This window comes from Bombina bombina, chromosome 9 (genome assembly GCF_027579735.1).
Source record: "Bombina bombina isolate aBomBom1 chromosome 9, aBomBom1.pri, whole genome shotgun sequence".
Taxonomy (NCBI): Eukaryota; Metazoa; Chordata; class Amphibia; order Anura; family Bombinatoridae; genus Bombina; species Bombina bombina.
In genome coordinates, this window is record NC_069507.1 from 119,980,929 (window position 1) to 119,995,909 (window position 14,981).

A 14,981-nucleotide genomic window follows, 5' to 3' on the forward strand; every position below is an offset into this window, starting at 1 on the left:
ATCTTTCGTGATTCCGAGAGAGAATCCAATGATAAACAAACTTCCAATGTAGTTGTATGATGTAAATGTGTAAATTGTTTATATGTGTTTTTTTGCCTGAATATCAATGCACATGTATGAGTCAATGGCAAAAACATGTATGTGCATCCATCAATCATCATCTGGTGAGCCTATGTAGATATGCTGTTCATCCAAGCATATGAGTTGAATAAATCAAATGTTATAATAGACGTAAATGAGACATGTTTACAATTGTCTACTGTTTGTGAATACTGAAATGTAAAAAATAATTTTCTGTCCATTTAAATATGATTTCATTTTTTAAACCGATTTCGTATTGTTGATGATAGAATTTATGTTTATTTCTAGTTGATGTAATGTAATTTCCTTTAAGAATGTGATGTTGTAGTGATGTTCACACAAGTAAAAGCCATAACTCCATAGGGAAATAGTAATTTCTTGATCTATTTGTCATAGCGGGACTAACGCAAGAATAAATGAATTAGCGCCACAATTCTAACGCTGGTATTACGAGTTTTAAAGTCTAAAACATTTTTTTGCGTTAGGTAAATCTGCCAGTATTCCCCATAGAAGTCAATGGAGGAGAGAAATGTACAGAGAAATAAAACCCAACACTTGTGTTGAGCGTAAAGTGAGTGACGTCATGTCCTTCTGTGAAAAAGTAGCTAAATCGTGTTAATGTCATAATAACAATATGTTTTGTGTAGGTAATGTGCTGTATATTGTTTGTATCTATCGATTTGTGTATGTATGTGATAATTGTAGTTAGATGTAGCTAGATGAGTGTATGTTCCTGTATGTCTATGTAAGTCAATGTAAAATGGTTTTGTGTTTATTTTTTTTCAAACACCCGAGATCTCGTAACTTTGATCCGTTCTATTTTGACATGAAAAATTTTAATATGAAAAATAAATATTGCTGAGTGTTTGTATGAGTGTAAGTGTATTTTGTGTAATGTTTTTGAAGTGATTCGTGGATGTTTTTGTTATCGATATATCATTAACTACTGGGTCTGTGTGAGTGGTATGTATTTGAGCATAGATGGTGATATTTGTGGTGCTACGGAAACTTGTAATAGCAGCGGTAGGGAAAATGAAGAGTTATGAGGCTTTTTCACTCATAACGCAAAACTCGTAATCTAGCCAATAAATATTTATTTTTCAGGTTGTGACTCATGGTTGATGATAGAATCTCTAGCGAAGAAAATAGCAGAGAACTGCGCTACATTACCGGGCAACGTGTCTCCTGGAGTATTACAGAAACAGGTAAACACACTAAAACATCCAACAGTGTTATAACAGGAGATGAGTAGAGGATCTCAGCGGAGTGCAGCTGAACAGCAAACGATGGGTTTCTTGTCCACCGGAAGGAAAGCCAAAAGAACTGCAACAAGAAGAAGACAGCGCACCTCCGACTCAAGGTATAACTTTAATAGATAGAAGATGACACACACTAGTAAAGGTAACTTACTAGAATGAAGTTAAAAACAGGCCTCAGCATAAAATGACAGGTAGTTGTGGTCCAAAATAGTAGATGTGGCGGCGTTCGTGACAATCCAAATAGGCTTCCAACGTTCACCCAATACAAAAAGTTCCCGGCTGTTCTTAGTGGGGTGTGACTGGCAAGATACGTCACAGGCTGCTTCACAAAACGTCCTTGAATCTCTAGCGTGAATAGAGAGAACCATGCTGGGTTGCCATTATCGACTGGGAATACTCCTGGACTATATGGTTATGAAGCTGGATCTTCAGCAACAAATATTGCATCTCATGCAGGAGGAAAGGAGGAAAGGCTGCAAGATCCAGCTGCAAAACCTCAGGTCGAGAAATGTCGAAAGGATGATCTAGAAAGTGGAGGGTCCGGAGATGATCCAAGGGAGGATGATAAACTCCTCTGTTCACTTGTTTATGGTTTAAGGATTGTTCAGTTTTTATATTTAAAAAAAAACTGTTAGGTTATATAAAGTTAAAATGTTTAGTGCACCATTGCACTTTGTTTCACCTTGTCACCTGCCTCAAAGGGCTGTGTTGCATTTGTCTCACCTTATTACCTGCCTCGAAAGGACTGTGTTTCACTACTGCACCTTGTCACCGGCCGCAAAGGACTGTATTTCACTATTGCATCTTGTCACCTGCCTCAAAGGACTATGTTGCACTTTGTTACACCTTGTCATCTGCCTTAAAGAACTATGTTGCACTTTGTTTCACCTTGTCACCTACCTTAAAGAGACTTTGTTGCACTATTGCACTTTGTCACCTGCCTCAAAGGACTGTGTGGCACTATTGCACCTTCTCACCTGCCTGAAAGGACTGTGATGCACTATTGCACTTTGTCACCTGCATCAAAGGACTGTGTTGCACTATTGCACCTTGTCGTCTGCCTCAAAGGACTGTGATGACTTTGTCACCTGCTTCAAAGTCCTGTGTTGCACATTGTTACACCTTGTCACCTGCCTCAATTGGACTGCTTTGCACTAATTGCACCTTGTCACCTGCCTCAAAGAACTATGATGCACTATTGCAATTTGTCACCTGCCTCAAAGTCAAAGGAAATCAGTATTTGAATGGTGATTGGTGTGACGTGATATTGGTTGTGGCATGTTGGCTAATGAGAACAGAGAGTTCGACACCCAAAAGCAGAACTCAGTATTTAAATGGCGATTGGTGTGGTGTGAGGGTGTGATGATAAACTCCTCTGTTCACTTGTTTATGGTTTAAAAATTGTTCAGCTTTTATATTTTTAAAAAACTGTTCGGTTATATAAAGTTAAAATTTTTATTGCACCATTGCACTTTGTTTAATCTTGTCACCTGCCTCAAAAGGACTGTGTTGCATTATTGCACCTTGTCACCTGCCACAAAGGACTATGTTGCAATTTGTTACACCTTACCATCTGTCTAAAAGAATTATGTTGCACTTTGTTTCACCTTGTCACCTACCTCAAAGGGACTTTGTTGCACTATTGCACTTTGTCACCTGCCTCAAAGGATTTTGTCGCACTATTGCACCTTGTTGCCTGCCTCAAAGGACTGTGATGCACTACTGCACTTTGTCACCTGCCTCAAAGTCCTGTGTTGCACTATTGCACCTTGTCACCTGCCTCAAAGGACTGTGTTGCACATTGTTACACCTTGTCACTTGCCTCAAAGGACTGCTTTGCACCTTGTTGCCTGCCTCAAAGAACTATGATGCTTGTCACCTGCCTCAAAGTCAAAGGAAATCAGTATTTGAATGGTGATTAGTGTGACGTGATATTGGTTGTGGCATGATGGCTAATGAGAACAGAGAGTTCGACACCCAAAAGCAGAAGTCAGTATTTGAATGGTGATTGGTGTGGTGTGATATTGGCCGTGCCATTTTTGCTAATTTAAATAGAGAACAAGTTATAAAAATCAAAAGTATAATATGATTTAGCATGGGAATGTTTGACGGTTTGGAAACAATGACAAAAGCAAGAATAAAATAAATAAAACTTTACTAGGAATGGGGAGAATAAACTAAAGAAGGGAATAGTATGATAACCTCAAATATGGGGGAGGTGGGGGAGTTGTGTTTCCCCTCCCCCCCTCACTTCTTTTCATCTCTTTTCCTTTCTCATCTCTTCTTTTCTCTCTTTACATATGAAGTACCTTTTTGCCCTCTATTACTCTCTTCTCCCACTGCCTTCAACTGTGGTTCCATTCTGCCCAGGCGTGGTGACAGCCTGGAACTGATAACAACACCATCAAATTGGGCTAACAGAGTGCACCAAACATATGATACGTTGATGTTCTGCTATAATCATACTCCATCTTGGTTGAAATGATTAGCAATGCAAGTTTAGTTAAATATATGTAAAAAAAATTAAGTTCATTGTTCATTTCATCGCCTCTATTGTCTATACATATAAACTCAGGAAAGGACATTACAAGATCTCCAACCGATTTATACCAGCATGATGTTATGACATTATAGTATTGGACTTTCTGGATTGGTGTATTAAAATTGAGTTACCTTCGGGGCAGAGCTAGCCACGGACTAGAGCAGACGCATAGAGAAGGAGGTCCATAGCCAGAATGGCATAAAACTACATTTTCAATACAAAATGATGAGTACACCATCCTGTCTCAAAGCAATCTACCCACACACATTGGATGGGTGCTGGAGGGGGTGCGGGGGAATCGGTTCAATGATACATATATGTTGGGATTGACCATTGCTGGAGAACTTTTGGACCTCAGTGTGGGGGGAGATGCGGAGATGGATATTCTGGAGATGGATATTCCAAAAGCTCCAGAGACCCTTCTTTTCCATTTCCCATTTAACATCCCAAACTCAATCATGATGTTGGCTGGCGCCAAAAACCTGATTCCACTTAGATGGAAGTCAGCACAGATCCCCACACTGGCAGATTGGAAACAAAATTTTCAGAATCTCCTGCAACTGGAAAGATATTACTACTCACAAATTTTGAAATTGGATAACTATGAGATGCTTTTGCAACTGTGGAAAGGAGACAATCTAGGGTAATAGGGACACTTCAATAAAATGGAATTGACTCTGTCCTGGCAGGTAGATGTGAGATAGATACTGTGGGGAGTATTGCTCATTTGCCTCCCTCTCTTGCCCTCTTCCCCCCCTCCCCTCTTTTGTTGTAAATTATTGTTATTATTTTTTTCCCTTCTGAGACCGGGTAAACAGAAATCTAGGCCTGATTCAACCATTGTTATTTAAAGTTATTACTAGTTACTATTTATTTCTATCTGATATAACTAGTTTGTTTGAGTTACTGTTGTATTCCTCTTCTTGGAGAAACGTGGTGGTGTAAGTGGAATACAGTGAAAACTGGAAAATGTAGAGCTACTTAAAAGGGCGCCACACTGGGCATACATCATTGTTGGACTTAATCAGTGACGTAGCTGCGGATGGTAGGTTGTGTCCACAGCCAAAGACTCAAATTACTCAGAGAACCAACAACAGTTTATAGCGTCTTATGTTCATACGTTATGTAATCGGGAAAATTCTGTAAGCCTGAAACTGCATATGAGATGTATGTAATTCTTTATTTTCTCCTTAAATAAAGCTCTTTAAAAACAAAAAACAAAAAAAAACAACAACTACATTTTCAGACAAAAGAAAGGACTTACAGAATATTTATATTGCGAGTCTACATCCCAGTAACACTCAGGATAAATCTACCTAAATGAGGAGAGCCATTTTTAAAATATCCGGATCAAAATACTGGTCAGTGGAGAGCGGCCATCTTTTTACCCATGTGGCGCAGCAAAGCCTGCTGTCATGGAGGCGCTCTACAACAAAGTGGATGCAGCACTACAAGACGCCAAGAGAGAGTTTGTTCTCTTGATAATGGGACACAACTCCCCTCAACATCTCTCCAAAATGGAACGAGTAAACAGAAACAGACCGCTCCTCTGCTGATGGAGGATGGGACGTAAAGAAGCAAACGGAACTTGACAATACTCCTGAAGCAGAGCAAGAGACAACTGCTGTGAGTGCAACAGGAGGCTCCACATCTGCCCTACAGCTGCCCACCTTTTACACAGCCAAGAATCTTTTTGCCCCAATACAATCTTCAGATCCATATAGAAGTTATGATGATGTCTGGGCGCAACTGATCTGCGTGACTGAGGCCCTTAATAACCCTGATTCTGATAACCCTGATGGCCTGCAGGAACCCTCAAATCTCTGCAGTGACCGTGGTCACTTACTCTTTTTTTAAATGCATTCCACCCCCGGGGTTCATCACATCTGTGAGACTGAGCGGAAAGGCATAAAACAGAATGAGTTCAGGCTCCCTTCCTGGAAATTCTGGCCTTCAGATTTTTTAAGACCAAAGCAGCCGACTAAGATACTGTCTTCCCTCACCTACAAAGGTTGGAAAATTAGGAGTGGGTTAGAGCAATCTTCTCATCTGCAAACTTGTCACCTATCAAGTTCATATCTATATGGCAAAATATATTTGGATATGTTCACATTCTACCACTCTATGACTAAATGGTTATATCTTGTTAAGTATGTCTATATGACAGTGACATTTTTTATATCTAGCTTTAAAAAGGTTGATGTAAACTCTATTAAAAAATTATAGCAACTTTGTTTAATTATGCCTATATTCCTTAACTGAGCTTCCCTACACCATAATTAAGAAAGTTTAGCTACACAGGTACTATTAACAGCCAGTTACTTAAAGTTCAATTAGTTTCTCTTAATGGTATATGAAGTTGTCTGATTGTTGTGACTAAAACAGTATTTGACTAATTACCTACTTTAATTCTACTTTATTTATTGTCGCAATTGAATAACAAACCTATGATGATCATAGCCTATAGTAACACCATACACCTAAAAAATTTATACCAAAGATTCCCAAGGGGACTTTAGCTCTTATTCTGATGGGGGAGTAGTATTTTCTATAGACTATGCTAACTCTGATCTGACAGTGGTATCTAAATATCCTTATCCTTACATGTACCTGTCTATATGTGTATTTAGTTTTCCATGAGTGACAGGTTTTACATGAGTATTTACTCCTTTTTACTATATAAGAAATTTAGTACAGACGTTGCCTGTGGCCGGGGCAACAGGAGAAAGGTTGTATATTAGCTATCTCTTATGACACATAAGAAGGGAACAGTTTCCATCTTACCACCTTGTAAAGTTTTTCCCCCTTGTTGGATATCAGACAATTTTAATTCCCCTATTAGACAATGGGTGTTCTTTTAGAATATTTTATAGCTTAATGATGCAATAAGCTCTAACCTAAGATGTTACTTTTAGAAATGTACCAAATGCCTGCAAGTATGTTCACAATTTGATTAGCCTTTTATTTGCTATTTACTGTTTGCACCGAATTGTTATAATGGCTTTATTTGTTCTTACTGGTTAATACTCCATTAGCTATGTTTGGACTTATAGTAAGGCTTACTATGATCTGCTGAAATATATCAATATATTTGCTGCAATAAGCTAAAAACCCACACTAGTACCTAACTCACAGCTTTATTAGTAACTGAGATTATTCTGTTTGCTCATAACAAAAGGTTAAAGACTCCAATTATTTTAATTTCCCACAAATTGGATACTTTTTTTTTTTTTTTTTTAAAGCTGTGAAACCTATATGATAAGGGGGTTACTGAATCATATCTTCCATAATAATCTCCCTTCTATATATCTAGAGGTAAAAATATAGAGATATACTATACATATATCTCTCTAGGGATTAGAGAAAATCTTAGCACAGTGGGCTACATCCAGTTTTAATACTTCTACCTTCCCATAACTATAGTTCCTCTAAATTTAGCTTTGCCCTCCCTAAATTTTTGTTTATTTGATAAACAAAGGAACGCAGATTCCAAGGAACCTTTCCCTTTAATTTTAAAATCCTGTGTTTTACTCTTTATAAGCAAATATTAATATTGATTACTTTAGGTGGTATGAGACCTTATGATAAGTGAATAATGCTATGACCTATATTTTACTCCAGGTGTTGATAATATATGAAGAATATGTGACAATATTGATGTTTTACTCTAGTTTACTATGCTGTTATAGTTTATATCCCGTATTCAGCATGCAGGATAATGTTTTTGCCTATCACAAGTAACTAATCAGAGATAGCTATTATTGTATATACTTCTATATCACCTGATTCTTTTATATATAAACTATATTAAGCATCTTTACCTCAATATTACTCCTTCCCCTATTTTTGATGGTTATATATACTATATAAACTCAATATATATGTCATATCTCTGATTGATATGTTTCAATAGTACTCAAAAGGTCCAAAAGAGACCTAATACTAATAGAACCCTCCTGTTATTCTCCGTAATAGATGTGTTGGAGGTCCAAAAGTGGCCTCATTATACTAATAGAACCCTCCTGTTATTCTTCGTAATAGATGTCTTGGAGGTCCAAAAGTGGCCTCATTTATGTTATGGAGGTTGAAAACTGAGGATTAGCGTTTGATATTTTTTGTTCTATTCTACAGGTACCACTTAGATAGTTTGCTACATTATTGTATTCCACTTTATTTTACATTTATGTACCTGTTTGCTTATATGTGTAGTGTGATAGGAGCGCCTAAAGGTGGATTCCTGCTGCTAAAAAAGTTCTTCCCTCAAAGAGAACTAAATGGTGGATAAGAAGAAAAAATGGGGTTTATTTAGCAGCGCTAAAAAAAGCTAGGAAATGATGATACCAATCTAATTTATGTTTTATACAATCTAGTTTATTTAAAAATTCTTATAACACATAAAAACAACAGCAAATGCTTTTCCTAATTAATAAAGGGACGTCTCCCTTATACAACACTTATAAAAACAGACTAGAACCATATAATCCTAGAATTCCAGGTATAAAGGAATTAATTCTATAGATAACATATGGCAAGCAACAAATTTCTAAGATAAATGGTGAATTGAATATTTAAAAGGCACAAATGTATCACTCCTAACAGCTTTACAGTTCTTCAGTAACAAATACAGTTATAAAGTTACACAGTTACTTTCCTTGGACATATAATTGGCTAAGGTGTGCTGGATAGTTAAAAAGGCAAAAAACAGCCAATATTCTGATTTAGGTGCCAAAGCAATCGTGGTTAATGGAAATGGTTAATTTAACAGATGAATACCTTGATGTCTTTAAAGTTCAATTTTTGCGTGTTTTAAAAAACGTAGTGCAAATTACTGTAGAGGTACCTTAATCTGTCCTGGTTGCAACCGCTGATATTCTTCACTGTGAGGGATTCACAGACTGTTTGTTCCTGGTGCTTCTGATAAGTCACCTGACCTTCTCTTTGATTCAGAGGTCAGGGGTGATGAACCGTTCTGGTGATGTAGTTATCCTTTTTTTGTTTTCCTTTCTTCTTATAGCCCAAATATTGTTTTCATCTGGGTTCCCTCAGACTTCTTAAGGTTTGAAGAAATCTTTGGTCAGTGTTTAGCAGTAACACCGTATTCCCTGAAGTTACCAAAGGTAGATTTTAACTTGCAGGGTCAGGAGAAAAGTTTAAAGTTGCAGGGTCACACAGGTTTATGACAGTAGTAAATGAAGTTTAGTAGAGTGTAGCAGGTCCCATTCAACGCGTTTCACCCTTCTGGGCTTTATCAAGATTGCTTATCCTGCTAGCTTCTGGCTTTTTAAAGGTATGAATGTGTTTTGATTGGTTCCTTCATTTCCTTTTGATTTCTATCAACACCTGTGTGGCTTCCAATGTAAAGGTGGACTTTATTTAAGTTGGTAATGATTGTTTCTGTGTTGTTATTTAGTTACATGTATCATGTAAAGGCGGATTAGGGCTTAATAACTTTATTATAGTGGCGGTGATGTCGGGGAGCGGCGGAATAGGAGTTAATAACTTTTAATAGTGTCTGCAATGTCAGGAGCAGCAGATTATGGGTTAATAGCTTTATTTAGGTGTCGGCGATGTCAGGCGGCGTATTAGGGGTGTTTAGACTTGGGGTTTATGTTAGGGTGTTAGGTTTAAACGTAACTTTTTTTTCCCCATAGAGATCAATGGGGTTGCGTTACAGAGATTTTTCATTCCGCACTTCAGTCTATGGGGGGAAGCGTGCACGAGCATGTCAAAGCAGCCCTTTGATTTTATGCGGTTTTGAGCTTAACGCCACTATATTGCATGCACAAGGAGGCTTTTCAGTAACTCGTAATGGCAACGCTATGGAGAGTGCAATAACACAACTTTTTTGGCGTTAGTTTCGCACGCTGTTTAGTCTAGGTGACAGTCAGATGAGACAAAATCCAAATTATTTTTGCTTCTGATTTTTTTTTACTTCTTTTCCAAAGCACTTGCACTTTGAGCATAACTGTTTTGCTGCAGTTAATTTTTTTTTGTTTTTTTTGTTTTTTGTTTTTGTTTTCAAAAAAGCTTTATTAAAGGAAATTCGAATAATAATTACAAGCTTTTCAGTTTTTCCAAGATAAATGTGGATACAAGATTATTCAAACATAGCTTTACAAAGTGTAACTAACAAATGTTAACACATGCAAATCATTCTACCCCTGGTGCCCCTCAGCAAGGTAAAATATTAACTGTTCATAATGCAGGTAGAGTTTAATTCTCAAGGGATTAGGACAGATTTCAGAGTTCAAGAAGCACTTAGCTGATGAGAGTCCAAGAGTCCATTAGTGCATTGTCCCTGGTGCTCTGTGTCCATTCCCACAAAGTTATACCATCATATGCTGGGGTTACCAGGGGGCATGAAGCCAAAGGGGGTAAGGGGGATGAGGAAAAAAAGGGGGGGGGGAAGAGGGGGGGGATGCCTGTCTCCATTGAGCTCCATTGTGTTTGTGCAGACAATCCCTTTCCTGTGTTCCCGTTATCTAGGTTGTTTACAGATCGCTTGTGCATGTCTCGTGGGGGATGTGTGGAGGTAATGGGAGAAATTGAAGAAATTGAGAAAGGGGGCAGAGAAGGAGGGGAGAGGGGAATGTCAGTAGAAGAGGTATAAGTCCAAATTGTAGCCTGTCTTGTCTTATACTATCTGTTGTCTGCTGCAGTTAATTTTTAATTAGCATTTTTTTATTATTATTTTAATTTTTTTGATTAACTGTTGCCACAGAGAACTTATGTGAATGTTGATTTTTTTTTTATGAGTAATCCAGTTACATTTTATTCAGACTTTGTTTTCTTTTTGTCTTGTTTTAATTTTTCCTCTTCTTTGCAAAGGCAACAAGTTTTGTTAACATTTTTACACGGATTGAATGATTGAATGATGCTCCAATAACCCTAAAATATAGCATTCCTTCTTTTTCATTTGTTTTCTGTATTTAAATTTTCTGGATTTGTAGTTTATTTTTTTTTTCATTTTTAATTAATTTATTGAGAAAGGAATATTGCATACAGATGACAATTTGCAATAAATACATCAATTACAATTAAACATTTTGCGTTTGTACATTATCATCCATTCAAATTTTCAGCAGTCATATTAGACAACATGAAAAATGTGTGCTGCCCAGCTTATAGTTTGTACTATCCTTTCTTTTTTTTCCTTTTCTTTCTTTCCTTCTTCCTCCTCTTCTCTAAACTATCTATATACTAAATTAAACAACTAAAAAACAGAATAAAATGAACTTTAAACAACTGGCTTGTGTCATACTTAGCGACTGACTAGGCATCCCCCCCCCCTTCTTTCCTTCTTTTCTGTTGTGACGAGACCCAGCAGACAGGGAGGGGAGAAAAAAAAGGGGGGGGGGAAGGGGAATAGAAAAAAGAAAAGGTGAACAAGTAGATGTGATTAAATGAATGAGGAGGTTTACAGAGGGTTCTATTGACTGAAAGATATATGAGACTATTCCCCTCTTAATGCGTCTTCCATAAATATGATTAGTGATGTCGCAAACTGTTCGCCGGAGAACAGTTCACTGCGAACATAGCTTGTTCGCGTTCACCACGGTGGGCGAACATATGCGATGTTCGATCCGCCCCCTATGTGTCATCATTGAGGAAACTTTGACCCTGTATGTCACAGCCTTCTGACACATTAGAGCCAATCAGCAGCAGACACTCCCTCACAGACCCTCCCAGCTCCTTGGCAGCAGCCATTTTAGACTCATTACGATCTTGCTTTCTTAGTGACAGGAGCTTTTAGTGTTGCTGCTGCTAACATAATAGTGAAATAGATAGCTAGGCTAGTGTATTTAGTGTCCACTACAGTCCTGAAGGACTCATCTAATCTCTGCTGTAAGGACAGCACCCCAAAAAGCCCTTTTTAGGGCTATAACTTCAGTCTTTTTTTTTTTTTCCTTTGTATTTTTATTTGCATTTGCCTGGCTTTCAGCCTGTGTGTGAGGCACACAGCATATACTGTGATTAGTGCCACCACTGATATCTGCTTAACATTAGTTTAAATTTAACCAACAAAACTTTGAAATTATTTTGCTAGTGTAATCAAATTTCATTTTCTATCAGGCCTGTGTGTTTCTGACTTACAGAGCATACTGTAGTTAATTGCTGCCCTACCTAGCAGCCACGACTCATATCTGCTTAACATTTTTTTAAATTTAAAAAAAAAACCTTTAAATCATTTTGCTAGTGTAATCTAATTTCATTTTCTATCAGGCCTGTGTGTTTCTGACTTACAGAGCATACTGTGGTTAATTGCTGCCCTACCTAGCAGCCACCACTCATATCTGCTTAACATTATTTTAAATTTAAAAAAAAACCTTTAAATCATTTTGCTAGTGTAATCTAATTTCATTTTCTATCAGGCCTGTGTTTTTCTGACTTACAGAGCATACCGTGGTTAATTACTGCCTTACCTAGCAGCCACCACTCATATCTGCTTAACATTATTTTAAATTTAAAATAAAAACTTTTAAATCATTTTGCTAGTGTAATCTAATTTCATTTTCTATCAGGCCTGTGTGTTTCTGACTTACACAGCATACTGTGGTTAATTGCTGCCCTACCTAGCAGCCACAACTCATATCTGCTTAACATTATTTTAAATTTTTCAAAAAAAACGTTTAAATAATTTTGCTAGTGTAATCTAATTTCATTTTCTATCAGGCCTGTGTGTTTCTGGCTTACTCAGCATACTGTGGTTAATTGCTGCCTTACCTAGCAGCCACTACTCATATCTGCTTAACTGTCAGGAACCTACCTGTTACCTCCCACTGAGGTGTCATACCTGTTCCAGCCCTTTAAATGCTAGCTACGCCCTGTTCCTAGTGCTTAGTAATGTTGTTCACACCGCACTAGATGTTGCAATCTCTTAAGCTCTAAACTTCCAAGTTTTTCAAAAGAAGTTCTATCCTGTTAGTTCTCTAACTAACACTCTCTCACTGGATTACAAAATTAATTCAGTGTTCCCTGCTGTGATACTCAGATTCATAACAACACTTTGAATTGATTTCTTTTTTTGATCATTTTGGAGACATCGATCAACAAATTCATCTCAAGTTTTCTGCTACAACTAATTCATCTGAAGTTTTCTGCTACAACGAATTCGGACTCCCTGTCACTTTGCATACCTCCAGTTAAACAACAAATTCACCGCATTCGGTGTTTCCAGAGTGCCGCAGCTCCGCTCCCCGGAACAGCGTGTGACGTCACCTGTCACTCTCGACACCCGACCAGTAACGCCTACTTCTCCCCGCTCCAGGGATCGCAAGATAACTCACTCTCTCTCTGTCCACGCTGCCGGTAAGACTCGCTGCTAACAACTCGAGAGGGATTCTCTAGGCAGATTGAGTTGCTTAGTTTAACAAGAACTGTGTCTCTGGCATCGTTGCATCTTATCTTGTCTCACAACTCAGGACTTCCACAACCCAGATAATACTACCAGAATAATAAGGTTGTTGTTCATTGACAATACTACACTCTAAAAGTAGTTCACTAACCTCTTGAGGTAGTTGCAAAATAGCATCTAAGCCTCATCCATTATTTACTTACTCTGAAATTGAAACAACTTATGCTTACATTAGTCAATCAATTGCTTAAAATCCACTGAGCCATACATGCTATTGAATACATTGTTTCAATAGTTTTTCACTTTGTGGAACAAACCTTTAATGGTCTGCAGCTGTGATCACTACAACCCCTACAACCTACAGGAATAATTACTCGTAGGGTTAATCCCTTACAGTTTACTAAGCCATGTCGACTGATCCAGCAGATCTACCCCAATTTGTTTATTCTCTATCTCAGCGAGTGGATCAGATGGGGATTGCTCTCAGGGAACTTGAGATTGAAAACCAATCCCTGAGAAAGAGACTCATTAACACCAAAGCCTGATCCAATACCTGAACCTATTGTCTCACTACCTGAGCCTTTCTCTGGAAATAGAAAATTATATCGGCAGTTCAAGACTGCTTGCCAACTATTATTCGGATTAAAACCGAAAACATATTGCACAGAGAGAGTGAAAGTGCTTACAGTAATATCTTTCCTACGGGGTGAACCCCGTGTGTGGGGTGACGCCACATTTGAAACAAATCAACCCATTTTAGGCTCACTAGATGCCTTTTTCACCCAAATGGATGAATTGTATCTTGATTCGGATGCCCAACTATCAGCAGAAACTTCCATGCGCAATCTAAGACAAGGGAAACGTGTCGTGGAAGATTATATCACCGAATTCAGGCAGTATGCTCGGGATTCCCAATGGAATCCTATTGCCTTACGTAACCAGTTTAGACTCGGCCTAGCAGACAATATAAAAGATGAACTTGCACGTGTTGATTTACCCAAGACACTTGAGGCTCTAATGTCATTAGTCATCCACATTGACAGAAGACTACGTGAGAGGAGATCTGAAAGAGGGCATTATGAATCCGTTTCAAAACCAATACCTTCGTCATCCTCCTTGACTTCTCATAGAACTGGTCCAGAACCTATGGAGGTTGGTTTAGCAAGAGCTCCTTTGACACTTCAGGAGAAGACACGCAGGAGATTGAACGAGCTTTGCATGTACTGTGCCAATTCTTCGCATACGATCACAGACTGTCCACTCCTTCTAAAATCCAAGAAAAGTAAGTCCTATACTTTAAGTGCTATACCTACATCTACAACCTCTCAAACTTACTGTAAACTTTCTGTGTCTTTGCAGTGGGACCTTCGAAACCTTCAAACTGAGGCTATCATCGATACTGGCACCTATGGGAACTTCATAGATATAGCCACTGTAAAAGCTAATAAAATACCCTGTGTGACTAAGCATTCCCCTCTTGTCATTCGTGTTATTGATGGTAGTTCCATAACAAGTGGTCCAATTACTCATCAGACCATACCACTATTATTTACCTCCTTTCAAGGTCACTCAGAGCTGGTTGAATTTGATGTTCTACCTTCACCTCTATTTCCTTTAGTTTTAGGAGTATCCTGGTGTAAAAAGCACCAACCAGAGATTAATTGGACCTCGTTGCAGGTGAATCTTAACTCAGCATACTGTCAGCAACACTGTTTCTCAAAACATTCTCTGCTCTCACTTCCAT